General features: G+C 35.6%; 1 protein-coding gene across 2 annotated transcripts in view; it reads left to right on the top strand.

The window, feature by feature from the left end:
• FHIT (fragile histidine triad diadenosine triphosphatase) overlaps nucleotides 1-12,279 on the top strand; it is a 613,983-nt gene that overhangs the window by 79,248 nt on the left and 522,456 nt on the right. The window contains exon 2 of one of the 2 annotated variants that reach the window (XM_037385512.1): nucleotides 2,553-2,600. The exons of the other annotated variant lie outside the window; for it this stretch is intronic. The gene's annotated coding sequence lies outside the window, so the exon portion shown is untranslated. The remainder of the gene's footprint in view (nucleotides 1-2,552; nucleotides 2,601-12,279) is intronic. 2 annotated transcript variants of the gene reach the window in all.

Below are 12,279 nucleotides of genomic sequence, written 5' to 3'. Positions count from 1 at the left end.
GTCATGTTTTAGTTTATAAGAAAGAATGTTGTAACACAATTGTTCTAGTAACTGCTGTATTGATACCTGCAGAAATACTGATTCCATTTCTTGTCTTAACCCCAAATTTTTCTGACTATAATTAAAGTTACAATACACTGTGTATCTTCCACCGTAATTCAGGTGCAATTAGTTTTCATATGTGCTTTCATAATCTGCATTATGGCATACAGGAGTGAATCTGTTTTACATTTGACCAGTAAATCAATAACTAGCACTGAATCACTTCCATAATTAAAATCCTGTCCTTTAAAAAAAGTCTTATCAATTGTGTCTATACACAATCAAAGTGTGTATTGTGCATTGAGTACTTTTCTCCCCTTCTCGTATGGTAGTAGTAATGGTAAACTGACAGATATTCTGGACGAGGCACAGAGTCTGATATAATTAATGTACGGTTGCTTTGAGCTTTTTTGCAAAGAAAACTTGGGCTACTAATGAAGTCTGTTCTCATCATGTAGAGAACATTTTAGTCCTCAATTTTTCTACTCCAACTATCTATCTATCTATCTATCTATCTATCTTTTCTCCTCTTTCTCTTTCTCTTTCTCCTGCACTTTCTGGCACTCTCCCTCCTCCCTCCCTTCCCCCCCCCTTATTTTTTTTTTTGTAAAGCTATTATTGTTGGAAAGGTGCTGAAGTGTTCTTTATGAAGCCATTTGCAAATGCCTTTCCATGAATTTGCTAGCAGGGTATGAATAGCAGTGCAGCTGGTGGTCTTCCTACCCCCTCCAAGGCTACTGTTGCTATTTCAGTTTTAATAGTCTTAAACAACAGCATTCTATTTTCCATCTTACAGTGCAATAAACTCCAATTTTGTTATAAAGCTATAGCATTCCATTAAAACTAGTTATTGTGAATGCTTGCTTAAACCCAGTTTGGTAAAGCAGAAAATTGTTTCTAAATCAAGTAAATCTCTGCCAGCCTGTCTCATTTTATCAGTGAGCACTTGAGAGATTTAGTAGTTTCAGGAATGTTCTTCCATTACTTGTACAGATCAGTGGAGTTGCAGCAAATTGATATTTATGCTGGAGTGGGGATGTAGGTGGAGTCCTTCCTATGGTAGGCACCGGGGATGGGGGCTGGCTATGGAACAATTGGTTATAAGCTCTTTCTTTCATTACAATACTAGTAGAAACAAGCTGCATTAGTATATAGTATCTCTCCTACTTGATTTGAAGTACTTAAGTCATTTTTAGAAGAGGAACTTTTAATTTCTTGTAATAAATATTTTTTGGCGTTTTCTCTTACCTTTTCCTGTACTTACCTGTTGTAAGAAGTCTGGTGGTTCTTTCTCCATTTGCCTGATTTATAGGAAGAGATTGTATGCATTTCTTATAGCCAGTTGGCACACAGAAATCAGAATTATTGGTTGCTTTGGGCCAATTTTTAACATGTCTTGTATAACTACTGAGTTTAGGAATAACAGTTTAGTAGTGGGGAGACGTCCCTTTTCTATCTAGCAGAGAGCTAGAACATTTTCTGTGTTTAATTTGGTAGTAGTTATTCATAATAGGAAAGGTATATATGACAGACTTTTCTGCTGGAACATTAAGAAAAACTAGGAAAAGTAAATAACAAAAGCATACTTAGAAAACTTCTAACTGTAGAGAATAACTATTGATGATTATGACCAGGGCAAAATAAAAAACAACCCTCCAAAAATACAAACCTAAATTGTGGCTGTTGGTGTAACTGATTGTTACTGCAATAAAAGGAGTGGAATGATTGCTTTTATTAGATGGACAGTCAAGTAACTGTGAAAAGATGAATGAAAAAAGGAATTTCTTTAAAAAAAATAATTAGCATAATTTATGGAATATCTTCCATTAAAATTGTGTTACTACTGCAGTTTGGATTATCTCAGTTCATTGGTATTGCTTTGTATTTTCCACGTTCTTTACTGTGAAATATTCTGTTAGAATAATTATTTTTTTAAAAAGTCCCATGTTTAATCCCAAGTAAAATCATAGTACATTAAAGATAAAAAGGGAGAGAATGTTAACTCCAGGAATGCAATCTATAAAATCACATAAAAGCCAGTATAAAATGCAGTTTATGTCAATCTCTTCATCGGTAATACAGGATCTGAATACCTAAGGTTGGCTTGTACTCTGAGGTTGTATTTGTGGGATGGATACCAAGGCAACCTTTGCAGCCCTCTGCCAGGCAGGATTCTGAGGAAGAGAGCTCAGTGCTGAGAGGTGCTGGACAAATAAGTCTTACTGAAGCCTGTGTGAACAGCAGCGATTTATCATGTAATGGTTCCGATTTTGAGGTGCTGATGATCCCAAAAGCTTCTTGGATCAATGTCTTGTAACAGCAAACCAGGCAGAAATGCAGTGCAAGCACTTGGTTTTGAGTGCATTGTAGCATTAGGGTTCAATAAGAGGAACATAATTTTTAAAAGTATCAGATACTAGCTGATTTTATTTTAAAATAATATTAAAGCTTTATATTTATATTGTGTGACTTGCCAAGTAGTACTGAATATGGTGCTTCTTGTTTTACAGATTAATTATACAAAAAAGTCTGTTAAGAAGTCAAGGTCCAAGGAACTGGTAGGTGGAAATGTGTAACTTTTAATGTTCTTGTTATTTATTTCCTGGTTTCTGAGCGCTTAGCCCAGTTGGTGTCAACTTTCAGGTTTTACTCAGAGAAAGGAGGTGGAAAGTAGAATTTTTAAATAATGGAATTATTTTAAAAAGTTTGGCTATTTGGTGTTTAAGAAAAATATCAAGGATTGCGTCCTGCTGTACATTTGTGAGTACAATGCAAATTCCACAATGTTGTGACTTGTTTTTGAAGTCCTTGTAAAGATAGTGCTAAAAATAGCCTCAACTGTTTTTTCTTCATATTTGTCATTATCACTCAAATAAGTCACTCTGAAGTAGCTATTGGTGTGCTGCCTCGTGAGGCTTTAATGATGACTTTCATTCAGTGTAAGCTGTCAGTAGGTCAGAGGTGCTTCATATCATGGATGGAGTTATGAAATTTCCTGAGTTTATTACCCTATTAAAATTAATTTTAAATGTCAAAGTTCCTAATTTGTACAAGGAAATTTAATTTAGGAGCGTCTTCAAAGTAAGACACAATTTTCTCCTTGAGTATCAAGTGAAGTATCAGATAAAAATCTAAGACCTTTACAGCATATTGTATTCATTTATTTATGTGTTTTAACTTCTGATAGTTTGCAGAAGTGGGTGCAAGAAATAATAATTTTGTAGTCTTTTATGACTTGACTTTTATCTTTGGAGAAAAGGTCTATCCAACTTTAACCAAAAATACTGATTATTTAACAAAAAAAAGCACCAACATTCTCCGCAAAGCCTACCTGCCATTTTTTTCCCTAGAAAATTGTACTTTACTATCCGCTGAATGACTCATTGTTTACTTTGACCCAGTTTGTACTCCATTCTGTAATATTAATTTAATTTTTCTGTCTTACAACATTCTGGCCTGTCTGCACTAGCCCTTGGCCTCTGTGCTGGTGTAGTACGTATTAGTTCATCTTCTTAGTGTATCGAGTGTTTTCCTGGTCAGGTGTCTCCTGAATGAATGTTTTACAGCAGGTAGAGTATTACAGACCAATTAGATGGCAAGGCTAGATGGTAGTCCAAGTCTAAAATTGTCCACATGAGGAGGAAGGTTATCAGCTAATGATCAAAGGAAATGTTTTTCTGAGCCCTTTCAGTGTGGTTCTGTTTCTGAAGCTGGACCCACAGCTGCCTGTAAAACCTAAAGCTGAAACTTTGATAAATAGATTTTTCTTAATACTAAAGAAACGCATCATTAATGGTATCAGATAGCATAGGTATTGGTTTATTGCTGTCTGATTAGTTCCTTGTGAGGGAGTATGAGATTAACAATGAAGGACAACAGACATGATACATTAGTTCAGTGATAAGGTTTGAGGGAGAGTAATTGGGAAGTAGCTTGCTGGTTTGTGAAGTTTAAATGTTAACCTCCCTCACACAAAATAATGGTTGTCGTCTTTATATCCAGTATTGCTAGATCACCATCGAGTTTTGAAGATAACTAATGTAAAACTAACGACAGTGCCTGTGAGACAAATAGCATGTATAATGTGTCTCAAATATTCAGATATCATTTGATATCACACAATTTTTATTTCAACAGGAAATTACAGCAGCATAGGAGAAAAATAATTTAAGAGGGTTTTAAGTCACAATGAATTTTGTTTGAAACAAACCTCTTAGTGGTTCGTACCTGCATCATAACTGAGATATGTAATGCTCACCAGAGTCCCCTCATTACTGTAACTTTCTATCAGTGCATATTTACATGTCTACATACTCACAACCCACGGTGAGCGGTATCATTTTCAGAGATGCTGGCGTGTATCTCACATTGATCATTGCTATACTTATGGGTCCTCAGTAGCTATGCAGAAGCTCATTAGTCTATACTAGATGTTAGAAGTCTATATCGTATGCCAAAATCCTTGTTAAAACAGACTCAAATTGCTTATATAAAAAAGGGAATAATGTTAATGGTAATAAAAATTTGATTACATCATACATTTATTTAGAATTTAAGTCACTGATTTATTCAGCCACTTAAACATTAGCCTTCTCAGCTGAATCTGTTCTCTGAACAACTGTTCAAAAAATACTAGTTTTGCTTGTTTCTTGTGACCCCATGGGAAAGAGACTCTGGTTTTTGTTCTACAATGTGAACAAGAATGCAAATTATCTTAAATTCAGGTATTGGTGTAAGAGGAGTTAATATTGGGAAATTGAATGACTTTCTTGTGCTCCAAACGTAGGTTTCAGGACAGTTAATTTCAGAATGGCGTATCTCAGCAGATGTGTAGAATTTATAATAGATTCTATCTTCACTATGAGCCATAATATATGGTAATATAAATATTCTAGAAGTGTCAAGAAGAAGGGAAAAATTCTCAATGCCAATCAATAACAATTTAGCTGTGTTTCCAGATCAGTTGTATTCTGTGGCTTGTAATTTTTCAATAAATAGACAATAATGCTTTACATAAGCATTGTCATTTCTTTTTATATTGATTCACCTTAATAGTTCCTTCTAGTTATTAGCATTACTATTATTTGCTTGACAGTACCATCTAGCGAATATGGCTGTTGTCATAAGATGCAGTGTAAGTTTCTGCTTGCACATATAAGGTACCTTGCCAATAATACTAGAAGAGGGACAAAATATTATCTCTCTTTTACAGATGGCATGCTTAATGTGAGCACCTACTTTAGCTTCTGGGCAGAATTGTACAAATGCTGAAAACGGTGCTGCTACAACTACATTGTCACTAATACTTGCAACAGTAAATTTGAATCCATTTGGATTATATATATGTAAACTGCAAAAACATCTCTTACTTTCAGTTGTAAGCATACTGTGTTGCAAACAGGTTCTATCATCAGACTTGTGTTATTAAGAGGTAGGGACAAAAGAATCTTCCAATTTGTGTTTTTTTCATCCTCTGTTCAAAACATCGCAGGTACATGGATAGTTAGAGCCTTACTTTAGTAGAAGGCTTTATGTAGGAAAGAGTTGAGTGGAGACGTTAATAGTTACTGCAGAAGCCTAACTCCTGTGGTTAGAGTAGCTCATACTTCCATTTCTCACTCTTCCTTCTGAGATTTCTTTGCCACTTATTTTTTTCGTAAATCTAGTTGTTGCTCTCTTTATGTATTCCCAGAGGTCTGTCAACTTTTAGACTTCTGAGTTGGTAGTAGGTTCTTAAAAGTGAAGTAGTGATTGGTTTTGGGTGGGAGGTGTTGAGTTTGATGGTGTATTGTTTGTGGTCCTTCACTGCCCTGTGTGTTGCTGGGTTCTTTATGCATAGCCTTGATTGTCTTTTTATCTAGTATATGAACAGCAGATATTTAAATAAGTTTTCTGCCATAGGATCTCATTTATTTTTGGAGTTGTGCACCAAGGTGTTTCAACGCAAGTCTAAAAATGGGAAAAGGAGTTCTGCAGGTTGAAACATGTTTGGACTCTTCCTTGGGGAGTTGTTTTCTTTTACCTTTGTACTCTGCTATGGAAGAACTCAATAGCTAGTGACAGGTAAGTGAGCTGAGAAGAAACACAACGTGGAGGATGATGAGTGATTTATCTCTGTAAATCCATGTTTGGAGTGTTTTATTCTTCTGCTCCTGGTCCTAACCAACAGGAACTAGAACTGCCTCTGTTGCCTCTTCCATTGCTCAGGGCTGACCATGCTCCTGCCTTCTCAACAGAGGCAGCTTTTTTTCATTGAGCCAGCCTGGGAGTAGCCTAGTGCTTGGCAGGTTCAGGGCAGCTTAGTTTGCTCCGCTTCTGCTCTGAGCGGTGATTGCAGCCAAGTGGCATAAAACAGTCTTTAAGATTTTTTTTGGAGACTGGATGTAAAATATTAACCTTTCTTATACCCATTCAGCAGGGGGTTATAGCTTGAGCTATGGCTCTCTCTGAGGTCACAGATAATACTTTGTTAATGTAACTGAGCTCCTGTCCAAGGACAGTATCTTTGTTAATTTAAGAACTTGCCTGCTAATCAGAAAAAAAAAATGATGACTGGCTTTTTATTCATCAGCATCAAAACTGTCCAAAATATTTCTGAATGAGTACAGTGTGTGTACAGTTTGTTTGCTTCTTTGTACATTGCTCAGTGTACTTGTGTACTAAGTATGACTTGCAGGCGTCGTCCATCTTTCTTTTTGAGTTGGGTAACTGTCTGCAGCTCTGTTGATTAGTAGTTGTATTTGTGAGACTGGGTATTGTGATAGCCTTTTTCTGTCTTGTCTGTCCCCAGCTCTGTTTATCTTCCTCTCTCTTCCTACCTCCCTTAATCACGTGTAGATTTTTCTCAGCTGTGTTTTAAAATCATTCCCTGGTATTCAAGTTGTTGGATTAAAAGGTATCGTGATTAAAGAAGAATATAAAGGATAAAATTAAACTAGTCAAGGAAGTGACTACACTTTATACGGTGTATTCACACAGATAAAGACAGACTGTAAAAATTGCTGTGGTTTTCCTGACCACTGTTGCGATGTCCTGAATTTTGTTGATACAAGTAATTGTATCTTGATATTGAAGGGCAAGTATTACATGCTAGCTGAAACAACAGATTCTTTTGGTTTGTTCAGTTTGTGTATTTTTAATATTGTTTAGTATAGGCTGAGTGAGAACCTATACTCTTAGGGGTGACACAAATTAATTCTACTCCCATCATGAAATTTCTCCATGGATTTATCACAAATTGCTGCAGCTGTGAGTGTTTCTATGCCTCTCATGAGAAGTATGAGATTAAATTATGTCACTACTGTACTATTTTTAATTAATGTAACCTCCAAACTAATAATTTCCCAGTGCCGGTTTCTCTTTCTTTGGTCAGTAGATTAATTAGTTAACGTCAAATTAATTAGTTAATGCAGTCAATGTTTAAAGCTTTATAAAAGTGATAAGAATGAGTAGTGCAGATTCTGTGTGTGTTATGGAAGTAGAGGTTTATGTTTTTAACAGGAAAACCAGAAGTTTCATTTTCACATTAGTCACTTGACTACTACTTGTGATTTGAATATGGAACGTGCTTAGCTACAGCAGCAAGGGTGAGTTTAAATACCATGGTACCAATAGTTGGATACTGAAGTGATATTTTTCTACTGATTTGGAGAATAACAAAGGGAAACGGGAAAAACTGACAACTGAAAGGAGTTGAACTGTGCTGGGTGCTAAGGAAGGAGCAATTCTATTTCTTTTGGAAATCAGAGGTATCTCATATCTGTAGTCTTTCATGTATCAATAAGGTTAGTACTGCCTACTGTAATGGCTGGAACCTAGGGGTTGTAACAGAGACACATTAGATTGATAGATCCCTCCAAAGAAGCCAAGACTGAGTCTGAATGCTGGGGGGGTGGGGTAGGGGGTGGGGGAAGGAACAAAAAAGAATGACTCAAAACTACTTTCTGTGAGAAAAGAAACACTTATAAATGCTGGTTTGCTTTTACACTGTCCAAGTCATAGTCATATGATGTTCTGAATACTTACAAAACTGTCAAATACATATGTAAACTCTGTGCTCTTACCTTACTTGAGAACAGTGCTTAAGTGTGTTCTCTTGTAATTTCTGAAAATATGCCAGACTTTAAATACATGTCACTAGTAAAATTTGTCTTTATGTCTAAGTGCTTAAATTAAGACCTCTAAGCGTAATGGGATAGGTGTTCACTCTGTTAAATCTACAGTACTCTGAGGCCCCTGGAGATTAATTTTGTGCAAAATGATTATCACCACCAGCAGCAGTGCTCTTAACTACATTAGCAAAACCAAGGTAATGAAACATAATGCAGATTGATTTTAATAGAGGAAATAACATGTCTGGAAACTTTCATGATAACATGTTAGTTCTGGGTTATGAGATAGGTTATTCAACTTTTTTTTTCTTCCGAAGAGCTGCGTTTACTGTTCCCCACAGTACTTTCTAGGGGAAAAAACCCCAAAATTTGGGAGTAGGGGGAAAGACAAAAAAAGGCAGAAAATATACTGCAGCAACGTATGTTGTTTACATTTGGCATATAGATCACCTGAAGAATAACCTTTACTCGGTGTTGCAGAACTTGGAGATTATCCCTGCAAATGTAAATATACTTTTGACAAACAATTTGTGTATGAGCTAGTTGCTTCTACATTGCACTTTGAAGCTGTAAGTTGTGAGATCCTCTGTTCATCTAATCATCTTAACAGTCTTTCTCTGCACTTCACTTTTCTTCAATTTACCTGTCCAGGACTAAATGGAGTGAGTGTCAGAAGAGCTGACAAATTCTGTAACAAATTTGCTCTCAAACCAATTTTTCCCAATCTTTCAGGGTTTGAACAAAGTGAGTTCTAAACTCGTTTAAGTAATGTTTTTTGGGTATGGAAGATTTCCGGGTACTTCTAATTTTGTTTCTGTGCTAAAAGAAGTTAATTCTATTTCTTGTTTACTTGGTGTGTGAAGTGACATGTATGAGTTTAGTCATGAGTGTTAAACTGATTTATCTAAAGAAGCCAGGTAGGCAGAAAGGATGAATCTTCTGTGCTTAGGGTTTTTATTTGTCTTGCTGTCTTTCAAAGTCTTACAACCAGATTGTTGAATTAATTCACTGTTTTGAATGATCTTTCTCATCTCTGGGCCTCAGTATTAACCCTGCCTACTGTACCAGAAACAGAAAAGAAAGGAAATTTTATTAGTTGTTGCAGCGTTGCCATTTTGCTTGTATTGAAACTCTTGCTTATTTTCTATGCTTGCAGCTGCTGGCTGGGCACTGCAGACAGCATTATTAAATTATAATTATTGCTCTATATTATGGTACAATGAGATGCTGTGTCAGAGGTGTTGATCACTGAGAACATTTTCTCTTCAGACGTTGGCAGCAATGCAAGTCTATTTAGGTAATTGGCAAAGTAGTGGAGTTTTTTGTAAGTATAAGTAATTGTTGTATTGCTACTAATCCCTGCTTGCTTAAAGAATGACTTCTGAAGTAAAGAAGTTCAAGACTGTGCTGAGGATCTGGGTCTCCTTTTGATATAAATAATGTGAAATCTTATTTTTACAATTTCTACATGCGTTTACAAAGTGATTGTTGCTATTTTAAAAGTTGCTATGGTCTTTTTCTATGTTGTTTATGAACTAATGAAGTAGCAAATTAATATTAAGTATTACATTTACTACTCTTAGTATACTCTATGATAGAGGCTTTTAGAGCATTGGTAGATCTTTCTGAGCTCTGAGAGTGAGAAGCTGTGTAACTTCAGACAGAAAGTTGTCACTCCGTATGCTAAGTCAAAGCTCTCACATAAAACTTAGGCATTGTAGACCTTGTGTAGCTAGCAGGTATTGAATTGGCATATTTGTAAGCTTAGCCAGGGACCAACCAGGTTCAGTGGCATATCAAAGATGACAAATAATGAACTTTATGTTATGCCTGGATCGTAGCCTTAAGTCCTGCTCAAGGTAGAGCTGACTTTAACTTCAAATGAGATTCTTAGAGCCTTGTCCACTAGGTGTAAAAAATATGCACAGCTGGGAGATTTCATAGCCTGGCTGGGCAGCATGTTGCTTGGAAGGGACTTCTATGTATCATCTAGTCCAAACATCTGCTTAAAGCGTAATTACTGCCAACAATAGATCAATTCAACCAGGAGTTTTTTTAGTTCAGTTTCTAAGGATGTTGATCTACTACCATGCTTAATGCCCAGCTGAAATCTCCCAAGATAGAATTTGTGACCATTGCCTCTATTATTGAACTTATTCTCAAAAACCTCCAGTGAATGAAATTTCCAAACTGCTTGGGTAGTTTTTCAACCTCTAAAAAATTACTTTCTAGTTCTTGAATATCATCATTTTTAGGAAAGACTTTCTAGCCTCAGGAGAGGGCGAGCTGGTGCAAAAGCTCAGAATATTGTACTCTTTCACCAGCTCAGGAAATTCTTCTCTCACTGCTTCATTTGCATAAGTATTTTGCATGTTTCAGAAGACTTAAGTAGAGATTTATGCTCTATTGCGTGTATATGAAGCTGATTCTAATTCAGTTTGTGTTTAATACTTTATTGAATACTGTTTGTGTCTGAGGTCAGTTTGTATATAATTCAAAGGCTTAAATACCTGGTTTGATGTTCATTAGTGTTGCTTCATGTTCAATTCTGTCAGCTAATAGAGACATTCTTCCATTTATCTTGGCTTCTGTTTATTCTAAGTATTACTGTTTACGAGTATTTCTGAATGTAAAATTTTTCTACCACACAGAAGTATTTCTATGGAATTATTTCATTTTTTAAAAGTACCTTGTAAGTGCCAGTGCCCAGTGGAGAGGGCTATATGCTTGCACAGTGCTTACATGCATCTATTCTTCGAATAGATTATATTTCTTTAAAAAATAAAAGAATTTCTCCAGTGATAACTTGGGTATACTTTGAATTTTGTCAGTATTTCCTGTATTTCATTTAATCTTTTCAAATGCTATTATCCATGTGATGTATTATAAGCTTCCAGGGAGAACAGAACATTATAGTTTCTACATGAATAACTTGTAAGAAAATGACTAAGTGGACTTGTTTGTAGACCTAAAGCATTGGATTTCAACTTTAAAAAGAATATAAGAACAATGGATCCTGGTTAACATTCTGTGAAAGTCGGCAGCTTTGATGTATGTATTTGCAGATGTCTGCAGAACACAGATAATCAGTATTTGGAAGAGGGGTGCAATTTAAAGATCTACTTGACCAGTCATAATTACAGCATTGTAAGAACAGAGTGGCATGGAGAAGTAATAAAATGGTCTTTAATCTCTTACACTGTCAATTATAATCTGCTTGTCGTTAAGAGAAAATATTTTGGCGGCTTTAGTATACTATTCATAAGACTGCTAGGTGGGCTTTTCTTAAGTTATAGACTTTACTCTGAGATAATAAGCATATACTGCTTAGGAGTTTCTTCAAAGAGGAAAACCAGCTAAAATTGTGCCTTTTTTCTTGGTTAGAAGTTCATCTGTCACTGGGGTTTGGCTGTTACTCTGACTTCCTTTTTTTCATATTGAAAGCAATTGGGGTTTAATGCTTTTTATTTTATGATGTTTTAGCTGCCTGCATTTTATTGAAATACTACAACGTCCTGTGTAGCATTTTAAAAATTAACACGTCTGTCTTTTACTTTAGAGAAAGCATCTCCATTTGGTGGTTGTGCCAGTTTTACCTAATTACTGCTTCTAAGAACTCTGAAGAACAATAACTGTACTGCATTTTGTAACACTGCTCTTCTGTTTTATTTTTTTTTATTCTCCAATCTGATTTTTGATTAATTACACTGAATAGAAATACCTAATTTTTCTAGTTTTTAGGGTTTTATTTGTATCAACAGAAAGTGTAAAATGTCACATTAAATGTTCAGGAGAAAGCAAAACTTACTAAAATGTTCTAGAAGGGAAAATAATGACCTTACAGAATGGGACAAAATCATGCACTATACCATGAGACCTACTGGTAGATTTTAAGTTGTTTCACTTTCCATTACACAATGAAAGTGTTGATGTTCAGAAACACTGTGTAAATTCCTCAGCCCTTTACAAGGGAATACCAAAAGGTAGCATAAAGCAACAACTTGTAATTTTTTCTCTGTATAAGAAAACCAACTCCAGTATAGCTTCATGTATAATAAAACAGGTACTTGACATGTTGTATGAACTATGTAGTGCAATCAGAGATTATTTTCTTAAAGCAGAAGAT

This window comes from Falco rusticolus, chromosome 4 (genome assembly GCF_015220075.1).
Source record: "Falco rusticolus isolate bFalRus1 chromosome 4, bFalRus1.pri, whole genome shotgun sequence".
NCBI classification, from domain to species: domain Eukaryota; kingdom Metazoa; phylum Chordata; class Aves; order Falconiformes; family Falconidae; genus Falco; species Falco rusticolus.
Note: the sequence above shows the minus strand (reverse complement) of the source record. Positions and strands in the feature narration are given on the sequence as shown.